General features: G+C 44.0%; 1 long non-coding RNA gene across 2 annotated transcripts in view; it reads left to right on the forward strand.

Annotated features, from left to right (window-relative positions):
• LOC102934311 overlaps positions 1 to 12,325 on the forward strand; it is a 168,191-nt gene that overhangs the window by 103,887 nt on the left and 51,979 nt on the right. For both annotated transcript variants that reach the window (XR_003565995.3, XR_006290959.1), the window contains exon 8: positions 8,820 to 9,050. This is a non-coding gene — a long non-coding RNA (uncharacterized LOC102934311). The remainder of the gene's footprint in view (positions 1 to 8,819; positions 9,051 to 12,325) is intronic.

Below are 12,325 nucleotides of genomic sequence, written 5' to 3' on the forward strand. Positions count from 1 at the left end.
ACCAGAAAACCAGAGAGGCAAACGGCCGCTCTGGGTCAGAGCCCCAAACATGCTGCTTCTATGCTGAGCTGCATGCCATTTTAGGGGGTTCAGCCACCAGTACCCCAGCCATGTTATTTGACTCCTTCAATGGAGATGGAGGCAACACGGAAGCAGGTTTTGGGGACGAAGAAGATGATGATGATGATGATGAGGTTGTAGATAGCTGACAGCAAGCAAGTGGCGAAACCAGTTTTCCCGACAGCCAGGAACTGTTTCTCACCCTGGACCTGGAGCCAAAACACCCGAACCCACCCAAGGCTGCCTCCTGGACCCGGCAGGCGGAGAAGGGACCTCCGGTGAGTGTACCTTTTAAAATACTATACATGGTTTAAAAGCAAGCATGTGAAAGGATTAATTTGCCCTGGCATTCGCGGCTCTCCTGGAAGTACTCCCAAAGCCTTTGCAAAAGGTTTCTGGCGAGGGCAGCCTTATTGCGTCCTCCATGGCAAGACACTTTACCACTCCAGGCCAGTAGCACATACTCGGGAATCATTGTACAACAAAGCATTGCAGTGTATGTTTGCTGGCGTTCAAACAACATCCGTTCTTTATCTCTCTGTGTTATCCTCAGGAGAGTGAGATATCATTCATGGTCACCTGGTTGAAATAGGGTGCATTTCTTCAGGGGACACTCAGAGGTGCCCGTTCCTGCTGGGCTGTTTGCCTGTGGCTGAACAGAAATGTTCCCCGCTGTTAGACACGGGGAGGGGGGAGGGTTGAGGGGGTAGCCACGCGGTGGGGGGAGACAAAATGCGACCTTGTAACGAAAGCACATGTGCTATGTATGTAATGTTAACAGCAAGATTTACCCTGAAAGAGTGTAGCCATTGTTTTATAAAATGTGTCTTTTTAAATACCGTTGTCCCTTTTTTTTTCTCCACCAGCTGCATGTGTTTCAATGATCACAGGATTTTCTCCTTCCCAGAGGCTAGTGAAGATTAGAAAGAAAAAAAAACGCACTCATGATGAAATGTTCTCTGAGCTCATGCTGTCCTCCCACACTGACAGAGCACAGACGAATGCGTGGAGGCAAATAATGTCAGAGCGCAGGAAAGCACAAAAGGACCAGGAGGAGAGGTGGCGGGCTGAGGAGAGTAAGTGGCGGGCTGAAGACAGGGCTGAAGCTCAAATGTGGCGGCAGCGTGATGAGAGGAGGCAGGTAGTGATCAATGGCTCCATGTCTAGTTGGCAGCCGGTATCAAGTGGAGTGCCCCAAGGTCAGTCCTGGGGCCGGTTTTGTTCAATATCTTCATAAATGATCTGGAGGATGGTGTGGATTGCACTCTCAGCAAATTTGCGGATGATACTAAACTAGGAGGAGTGGTAGGTACGGTGGCAGGTAGGGATAGGATACAGAGGGACCTAGACAAATTGGAGGATTGGGCCAATAGAAATCTGATGAGGTTCAACAAGGATAAGTGCAGGGTCCTGCACTTAGGATGGAAGAATCCAATGCGCCGCTACAGACTAGGGACCGAATGGCTAGGCAGCAGTTCTGCGGAAAAGGACCTAGGGGTGACAGTGGACGAGAAGCTGGATATGAGTCAACAGTGTGCCCTTGTTGCCAAGAAGGCCAATGCCATTTTGGGATGTATAAGTAGGGGCATAGCGAGCAGATCGAGGGACGTGATCGTTCCCCTCTATTCGACATTGGTGAGGCCTCATCTGGAGTACTGTGTCCAGTTTTGGGCCCCACACTACAAGAAGGATGTGGATAAATTGGAGAGAGTCCAGCGAAGGGCAACAAAAATGATTAGGGGTCTGGAACACATGACTTATGAGGAGAGGCTGAGGGAACTGGGATTGTTTAGTCTGCGGAAGAGAAGAATGAGGGGGGATTTGATAGCTGCTTTCAACTACCTGAGAGGTGGTTCCAAAGAGGATGGTTCTAGACTATTCTCAGTAGTAGAAGATGACAGGACAAGGAGTAATGGTCTCAAGTTGCAATGGGGGAGGTTTAGATTGGATATTAGGAAAAACTTTTTCACTAGGAGGGTGGTGAAACATTGGAATGCGTTACCTAGGGAGGTGGTAGAATCTCCTTCCTTAGAAGTTTTTAAGGTCAGGCTTGACAAAGCCCTGGCTGGGATGATTTAATTAGGGATTGGTCCTGCTTTGAGCAGAGGGTTGGACTAGATGACCTCCTGAGGTCCCTTCCAACCCTGATATTCTATGATTCAATGCTGAGGCTGCTGGAGGATCAAACCAATATGCTCCAGTGTATGGTTGAGCTGCAGCAAAGGCAGCTGGAGCACAGACTGCCGCTACAGCCCCTGTGTAACCAACCACATTCCTCCCCAAGTTCCATAGCCTCCTCACTCAGACGCCCAAGAACATGGTGGGGGGGCCTCCGGCTAACCAGCCACTCCACCACAGAGGATTGCCCAAGCAACAGAAGGCTGGCATTCAATAAATTTTAAAGTTGAAACTTCTAAAGTGCTGTGTGGCATTTTCCTTCCCTCCTCCACCACTCCTCCTGGGCTACCTTGGTAGTCATCCGCCTATTTGTGTGATGAATGAATAAAGAATGCATGAATGTGAAGCAATAATGATTTTATTGCCTCTGCAAGCGGTGATTGAAGGGAGGAGGGGAGGGAAGTAGAGTGAACCAAGGGGCTGGGGGTTTCATCAAGGAGAAACAAACAGAACTTTTACACCGTAGCCTGTCCAGTCATGAAACTGGTTTTCAAAGCTTCTCTGATGCGTACCGCGCCCTCGTGTGCTCTTCTAACTGCCTTGGTGTCTGGCTGCGCATAACCAGCAGCCAGGCGATTTGCCTCAACCTCCCACTCCGCCATAAACGTCTCCCCCTTACTCTCACAGATATTGTGGAGCGCACAGCAAGCAGTAATAACAGTGGGAATATTGGTTTCGGTGAGGTCTAAGCGAGTCAGTAAACTGCGCCAGCGCGCCTTTAAACGTCCAAATGCACATTCTACCACCATTCTGCACTTGCTCAGCCTGTAGTTGAACAGCTCCTGACTACTGTCCAGGCTGCCTGTGTACGGCTTCATGAGCCATGGAATTAAGGGGTAGGCTGGGTCCCCAAGGATAACTATAGGCATTTCAACATCCCCAACAGTTATTTTCTGGTCTGGGAATAAAGTCCCTTCCTGCAGCTTTTGAAACAGACCAGAGTTCCTGAAGATGCGAGCGTCATGTACCTTTCCCGGCCATCCCACGTTGATGTTGGTGAAACATTCCTTGTGATCCACCAGTGCTTGCAGCACTCTTGAAAAGTACCCCTTGCGGTTTATGTACTGGCCGGCTTGGTGCTCCAGTGCCAAGATAGGGATATGGGTTCCGTCTATGGCCCCACCACAGTTAGGGAATCCCATTGCAGCAGAGCCATCCACTATGACCTGCACATTTCCCAGGGTCACTACCCTTGATATCAGCCGATCTTTGATTGCGTTGGCTACTTGCATCACAGCAGCCCCCACAGTAGATTTGCCCACTCCAAATTGATTCCCAACTGACCGGTAGCTATCTGGCATTGCAAGCTTTCACAGGGCTATCGCCACTCGCTTCTCAACTGTGAGGGCTGCTCTCATCTTGGTATTCGTGCGCTTCAAGGCAGGGGAAAGCAAGTCACAAAGTTCCATGAAAGTGTCCTTACGCATGCGAAAGTTTCGCAGCCACTGGGAATCGTCCCAGACCTGCAACACTATGCGGTCCCACCAGTCTGTGCTTGTTTCCCGAGCCCAGAATCAGCGTTCCACCGCATGAACCTGCCCCATTAGCACCATGGTGCATGCATTGGCAGGGCCCATGCTTTCATAGAAATCTGTGTCCATCTCCTGATCACTCACGTGACCGCGCTGACGTCGCCTCCTCGCCCGGTATCACTCTGCCAGGTTCTGGTGCTGCATATACTGCTGGATAATGCGAGTGGTGTTTAATGTGCTCCTAATTGCCAAAGTGAGCTGAACGGCCTCCATGCTTGCCTTGGTATGGCGTCTGCACAGAAAAAAGGCACGGAATGATTGTCTGCCGTTGCTCTGACAGAGAGAGGGGCGACTGACGACATGGCTTACAGGGTTGGCTTACAGGGAATTAAAATCAACAAAGGGGGTGGCTTTACATCAAGGAGTATTTCAGGCAGGACTTCATGGAGGGTTCCAATAAGAAATGGTGCACCTAAGTAATTGTTCTTATTGGAACAAGCAGGTTGGTCTGGCCTCTGATTGATACATGGCTAGATTTACCTCGCTGCACCTTCTCTGTGAGTGACTGCAGTGTGACCTAGAGGAATGAGTCCCCTAGACCGGGGGAGGGAGGAAGCAAATGAGTACAGAACAAATCTGGTCTATTTCTTGTTTTGATCCACTCCATCTATCTTTTACATCTTTGGCTGGCAGCAGACGGTGCAAAAGGACTGCAAGCCATCCACATCTCATGGCTGCTCAGCAGAAGATGGTACAATAGTCCTGCTAGCCATCTTCATCTCTTGCCTGCCCAGCAGAAGATGGTACAATAGGACTGCTAGCAATCCGTATCGCCTGCCTGATCACCATAAGATGGTTCAGTAGGACTGACTGCAGGACTAAAGAGAATGACCTGGTCAAGTCACTTCTAATGTAGTGGCCAGGAGCACCTCGGATATGACGATGACAGCTACCAGTCCTATTGTACCGTCTGCTGCCACAAGGCAAGGGGTTGCTGCTGCTGTGTAGCAATGCAGTACCACGTCTGCCAGCACCCAGGAGACGTACGGTGACGGTTACCTGAGCGGGCTCCATGCTTGCCGTGGTATGGCGGCTGCACAGGTAACTCAAGAAAAAAGGCATGAAACGATTGTCTGCTGCTGCTTTCACGGAGGGAGAGAGGGAACGGGGGCCTGATGATATGTACCCAGAACCACCCGTGACAATGTTTTAGCCCCATCAGGCACTAGGATCTCAACCCAGAATTCCAATGGGCAGCGGAGACTGCGGGAACTGTGAGATAGCTACCCACAGTGCAACACTCTGGAAGTCGACGCTTGCCTCGGTACTGTGGAAGCACTCCGCCTAGTTAATGCAGTTAATGCACTTAGAGCATTTTCTGTAGGGACACACACACTCGAATATATAAAAATGATTTCTAAAAAAACGACTTCTATAAATTCGACCTAGTTTCGTAGTGTAGACATACCCTATGTGAGGTGGAGGTGTGTGAATGTGCACCAAAGTGCTGTGCTCTAACTTTCCCATGGAGGCACTGCAGGCTCAAATGATAAAGTTCCTAGTTTGGATTAATGTAGTCCTGTGGAAACCTTCTAGTTTGCACCAGCAGATTCCACACAGGGGAGCTGTGGTTGCACAGCTAGTCACACCCCTGTAGCCTGAATTACAGGGTAGTATAGACAAGCCCTTAGGAATGTAATGGCTATCCTGCAATGTGCCAAAATTTACATTTACTGTATAAATGGTAAACTCATCAATATACAATATAGCAGCAAAAATACACACAGTGAAGTTTCTGTTTTTCACCTGTTCTGACCTACGTGTGCTGAAAATAACCCATGATCTCTAATGTTCAATTTTTATGACAGGAGATATAGTATATTTTTATGTTCCTGTGAAACACTGTTTCTTCTCATATGGAAGTAGAGCATAGGCTTCCCTCACTCCTTCCTCCCCGCGCCCCGAACTCCCCGCCACTGCCTCGGTGGCCTTTTAATTAAGACTGCAAAGTTGATCTATTTGGTGTGGAACTTTAAGTAGTGGAGTACTGTTGGTTAAGAATATCTAACAGATTTATTGTGTTACTGATGATTTGTTAAATAGTTACGTGTGTTTCATACAAAATTGTAAAGCTCAATAACTTTTTCTGGAGGGCATGAAGCAAATACCTTAAGACACATGAGATCCAATTCTCATTATTCCAGTGTTTCAGAAGAGATATTTTTTTCATTTTGTTATGATTTTAAGAAGGAAATTTTATGCTGTAAAGTACATAGGAGTGGAGAGTCTTCTGGAGTGGTGGGAAAATTTCTATGCAAACCTGTTGAAAACTTGTTGGGAAGGTAGAAATTAAAATCAGATGTCTAATAAATCCATTTGGCTAGAGAGTCAAAACCGGTTAGAAAACTACCAAAGAGGATCCCCAGAAAGCTCATTTTAAAATCTTGTTTTCAGTAGATAAGATCTTCAGCTTGTATAAATCGCAACTTTCATGAAGCAATGTTCATTTACACCAGTGAGGATCTAACCCCATATGTGTAACTAGAATGGCAAAGAATCCCTGCTGTTGCTAAGAAATGATGGCTGTAAGCTACTTTCTGTGCACCCCGATCCTGTACTGGTGATGCACTTCCAGTATAAGCTGAAGTGGTTCTAACTAGTGACAGCTGCCAACTGGCTTAAGGAGCTGATATGCAACAGTGGCTCGGCTGGGTATTGGAAGACCTGCCTTTGCCCCCTTCTCCCTGGTCAGGAGTCACTAAACTTGCTTTATGCCACTGGAACATTTCCCTGTGCTGGAGTGATCTTCAAGTAGGGTGACCAGATAGCAAGCGAGAAACATCAGGACAGGGGGTGGGGAGCTAATAGGCACCTTTATAAGATAAAGCCCCGAATAAATCAGGACATCTGGTCATTGTATTCTCAGGGTATGTCGACACTGCAGTTAAAAACCTGTGGCTGGCCTGTGCCAGCTGACTTGGGTTCATGGGGCTCGGGCTACAGGGCTGTTTAATTGAGGTGAAGACATTTGGGCTCAGGCTGGAGCCCAGAGCTCTCGGATCCTGCGAGGTGGGAGGTCCCAGAGCTCAGGCTGAAGCCTGAGCCCAAACATCTACAATTAAACAGCCCCTTAGCCTGAGCCCCTTAGTCTGAGTCAGTTGGTATGGGCCAGCTGTGGGTGCCTAATTGCAATGTAGACATACCCTTAGAGGCCTGGTCTATTCCTGAAAGATAAGTTGACCAAGCTACATCGCTCAAGGGTGTGAAAAATTAAGCCGCTCTAAGCCCTGGTATAGCACTGCTAGGTCGAGAGAAGAGTTCTGCCATTGACCTACCTTCTGCCTCTTGGCGCAGTGGAAAACCCCTTTCAACTGCTGTAGCAAGTGCCTATACTACCACACTACAGGGGCATAGCTGCAGTGAGGAAACTGGGCTGCTGTAGTGCGTGTAGTATAGACATAGCCTCACTCGCACAATCAGCTACACCAGCATTAGAGCTGTTTTGTGCCAAGCATGGGGAATGCAAAGCAGCCACAGCACTGAATATAGCCTCCTGTGTATTGTCATGCATGCTGAAATTTAGAATTATATCACTAAATTCATAAGTTTGGTAACGATTTTTCAACCAGTTAACACTTCCCCAGATCTTTCATTTTTCTGTATAATGTAGCTCTAGTGCATTGCTGAAAGCAGGTGGGCTTGACACCTAATGTAGGTTCACTGTGCCACAGACTACACAGGTCCCTTGCTTCTACACTAGGCCTGGGACTGTCACTGAGTTCCCTCTGGGGCAGGTGACTAACTGGTGAAGCACCATCAAAAAGTTCACTAACCCATCTGGGAACTGAGCAATACTTGAGCAACTAGGCAGGATCCAAGTGTGGAGCTTCCTCAGAAAAGTAGTTAACTTTCATTGGGCCTCATGTAACTTTCCTTTCAGTCAGACCTAACCATTAGTGTTCATGGCAAGTGGTTTTGACCTCATAAGGCACGTAGAAAATGACAAGCAATCTCTAGCAAAATGCTAGAAAATTTTGCACCAAAATAGAATCTGAATAATATGGCTTTGCTTTGATTGTGAATCTAGTTGCACAACTCTCTCTTACAGACTTTTTTGCTTTGTGGAAAGAATCCAAAAGTAAGCTAATTTTCTGTTGGTGATCACTGCTGTCTGTCTGTTAATGAAATGGAAGAGCAGTATCTTAGTAGATTAAAATACTGAATTATATGCAATCATGGGACACAATAAATGAGTACTTACAACCAAGAAATACAGATATGAATAAAATTTTATTAAGGAGATGAAATATAATTTATAAGCAAATGCTCATATTTTAAGATAAAATATACATAAAGTGTTGAATCAGAATGTGTTTGTATCGTGGGTTATTGTAAATGGTTTCTGTTTTAAATTTGGGAAGCATGCTATAGTTGTTTTGGTGTGTCTGGTAGTGATGTTATATGATTGTGTATCTCCTTTCTCATTTACCTCAGTATATATCCATTTAAAGTATGTGTTCCTTTTATGGAGTTTGCTTCAGAATAAGTTCTCGATCTTTAAAATGATCTCTTGTTAGTAAAAGAAAACATGCTGTCAATAAATTGAGTGTCCAGCTGGCTAAAGGTTTAAACAGGAAAAGGACATAAGAAGATTCTGTGGTAGGTATAAGATAAACATGCTCTTGTTTATGCTTTGTTGATATTCTGATTGTTTAGAAGTTTGAATATTTTTTTATACTAGCTTTCGGCTGTTCTTTAGAAAAACCAAACAATTAGCCCAGTCTATATGACGGCTTTGATCTTTGTTTTCATATTTGTTGTAAGAGGCTAAAAGTCTGGCAATTTGTTGTATTTCATGCTTTGTCAGATCTTACCCCCTCAACACATGTTATCCACAGATGGTTTGGAGGGGAGAAAAAGAAAAGGCAGAGTGCCTAGAGTTTGACGTCTCCAATAAATTCCCAGGAGATTGTTTTATAAATGTCAGCATACTTGTGGTTGTTCATGCAGGTGCTTATACAGGACTTGTGGCCTTTCACCTAGCATAATTAACTTCCTTTTATTTAACAATGTTTACAATTTCTTTCCTTAACCTTTTTGTTTTTACAGAGTGCTCTTGAAGAAAAACTCAGCAAGTTGTTCAAACACCTGCTTGCCATGAGGCAAACACTGAGCTTCATACTTGCCCCAGGACAGGAGTCCTGTGAGAAAGCTCATCAGATACTGCCAACTGCTTTTTATGCTAGATTGCTAAATCATGTGACTAGATGTCATCAATCTCTGGAGGAATGCTGCAGTGACTTACTTGTTTTGACACTTATTGTACCATCTGCACCTTGGGTGAGTTACAAGTCAAGGCTTCATATTTTTAAATTCACTCATAAAAACTTGCTATTTTAGAAGGTTTCCGCAGCATTTTTCATGGTTCAGTGTTATGTTTATTACTTTCATGTGTGTATGTCCTGCATGCATACATGGGGGCAGAGAGCTGTGTTTCTGTGCATTTCAGATAATTAAGTTGAGCGAAGGTTGATTGTAATTTAAGTTCTTTATTAACATAAAATACTGTGCAATTATTTGTCCATACTGAGCTATACCAAAGTAATTTTGCTGATAAACAAGCATGCCTGAATGTGTTTAGTGGAGGAATGTAGAAAAAAAGAAAGATCATTCTTGGAACATTACTGATCCACAAGATTGATAATGGCGTATGGAGTTTATCATCTCCTAGGTCACTGATGCAAAGCCAGACCCACTTAGAAATGACCAACCAGGACTGTCTCTCGGCTGTTTTGCTATGGTCATCCATACGAAATAAGTTGGTGGTCTCAGGATAATTCCTGGTAGAGATCATAAACGCTGACATTTGGCATGCTTGTGGGGCATCTTGTAGAGAAGGCAAGGTTTTAATGTGCCGTGGATATTGATCTACTCTTATACCCAGAAAAAAGGGTTTTAGGAATACTGGCAGGACATTTTGGGAAAGTTTGCACTTTGTTCGCACCTGCAATATTTAATTTGTGGGTAAATATCAATCTCCAAAGCTGTCAATCTGGCATTTTTCATGTGCATGAAAGTTCATTAAAGTGAACTACAGGCCCAGGAACCATCTAAAAATCTATGATTGTTGGACCATATACATGTGCTACTGAAGATCTGAAGATTAGGGTTGACCACAACCAGCAAACACATTTTTCAACATCTCTGTCTTAATGTATGGAACATGCTAAATGGCGAGAATTAACAATTTTAAAATGAATGTTAATTAAAATGTTTTCTAAACCCACTTCATTTTCCTGGCCTAGGCAGGGTGTTGGTGTGAGGTTATAAAAGAGATTATTGGTTCTATCACCTCAGTTACTTTCTTACTACTGTAGCAGTCATTCTCATTAGCTGCTTAATAGGACAATTTTGTCCCTCTGCCTTTAAAAATATAGCTTAGAGAAGAATATACATAATGGAGTGATATAAACATGATATTGGGATTGTTGTATTATTAACAATTTGGTGAAACCACAAATGATTAGTGTACTGTATAACTGGAAAGGCAGAATTCTCCTTTTCCTGTAGTATAAAGCTCCAGCTTTTAGCATTGCAGAGCCACCAATAGATGAATCAGATTTTAAAGCTGTGATATTTTGATGTCTAGAAAAGCTGTCACTAGTACATGACTGAATTTTGTCCCTCCTGTGCCTTAGGCAGCAGCAACTTTGTTGGGGAGCTGGAAGAAACTTTTCTCTGGAAGGTTGTTTTTATTTTTAAAATTGTAGCTTTTTGAAGCTGTTGAAGGGTTTGATATGTTCAGACAAATCTTGAGGGAGATGAATTAAAGATAAATTGACGCTCTCATAGGCATTTGACAAATTGCAAAAGCGTGTTATAAATTTGTCATTTGCCTTTCCAGTTTATCACATGGATACCACCTCCACATATAGGATTTATAGAATGTTTGTATAAATATATAATTTAGTCATAACATAGTGATCTTGTTAAGATAATTAGTTCCATGTTATTACTGCCCTCGCTGTTACGTAGCACCAAACTATTCTTTGTTTTGCTTGGCCCAGTTCAAATCTGATCTTGATTAAAAAAGAAAAATCTGGACTCTGATTGTGTGCAACATGTATCTATAAAATCTATGATTGACCCAAATACCAGATGCTTCTAGTACATAAAGGAATGTGTACACCTCTCTTTCTACCGGAGTAGGGGCTGATGCTAAGTTTGCATTGGCTTTTCACCTTCAGGCTGCTTTAAAGACATGAATATATTTCAACAAGAATAAATAACGTTTGTTGTTCTGAAGTCTAAAAGGACCATTAAAATCTTGAAATGTACATGAGTTACAGCATATCCACATTCTTGGGGTTCCAACCTTGGGTGTGAGATTCAAGCTTTGGAAAATGACTAGCAAATGAAAATAGTTTAGAATCCAAAAGGGAGAACTGATCATCTGGCTGGAAGGGGTACAGTCCAGTGTTGAGTCAGATATGGACAAGCAGGTTACCTTTTCAACTTGCTTACATTTCCTGACAAAAGACATGCTATCAATTCCCCCTTATTGGCATAATTCAATAATAGAGAACCAGATTCTGATTGCGAGTGAGACTGACAGTTTCCTCCTTGGGCTGGATGGTCCTACTGGCCATCTTCTAGATATTATGTGGTGGCTAAATGTATGCATTCATACAGGGAGTCATCTCCTCAGAGACCTCGGGGAAAGCCCATTCCTCAGATCTGGTGGCCCCATATCTGTCTACATCACTGAGGAATATAAAGCACTCCCAACAGTTGTCCCAGATACTTTTCAGTAGTAGTACTGATGGGCCATGTAGAGTTTCAGGACACTGAAGGAAAGCTCTCTGAAAGCTTTGTTTCTCTCATCAACAGAAGTTAGCCCATTAAAAGATATTACCTCACCCACCTTGTATCTCTAGTATAAAGAACAAACATTTCTGGATGGTCATGTGGGAACTGCTGCAGCATCTTCACTATCCAAAGATGCCATATAGTTCCATGAACCATTCTCTAGAATGGCTTCCATTTTGAATATACCATCAGTCCATGTAGAACAGACCTCTAATCCCAACTTTGATGTCCTAGGAGCTCCTTCTAATTCTAAGATCACTCTATTGGAAGGGCTTTTGCAACTGGCCAAAACTATTTGATAGAATCCAGCTATGTATCTGGCTATGTTGAAAAAAACACCACAAACCCAAATTTACCAGCTACCCTATGAAGGGTTTGTGTTGTTACACAAGTATGCATCCGATGAAGTGAGCTGTAGCTCACAAAAGCTTATGCTCAAATAAATTGGTTAGTCTCTAAGGTGCCACAAGTCCTCCTTTTCTTTTTGCAAATACAGAGTAACACGGCTGTTACTCTGAAACCTGTCGTTACACACTCACCCTGCTCCCAACTGCAGCTGTCCAATGAGCAAAAATTGGCCAGGTACATACTGCACTAGTGATCAATTGATGGAGAACGAGATAAACTGCTCTGAAAGCTAAATAATAAGGCAACATTTTTTAATGAAGAATGAGATAAGAACGCAGGAGAAATTCAATCCAATCCATACCTAAGTACTGTGTTCACATGGGGTCAAATTTCACTCC

The sequence above is a fragment of the Chelonia mydas genome, chromosome 5, assembly GCF_015237465.2.
Source record: "Chelonia mydas isolate rCheMyd1 chromosome 5, rCheMyd1.pri.v2, whole genome shotgun sequence".
Classification (NCBI taxonomy): Eukaryota; Metazoa; Chordata; order Testudines; family Cheloniidae; genus Chelonia; species Chelonia mydas.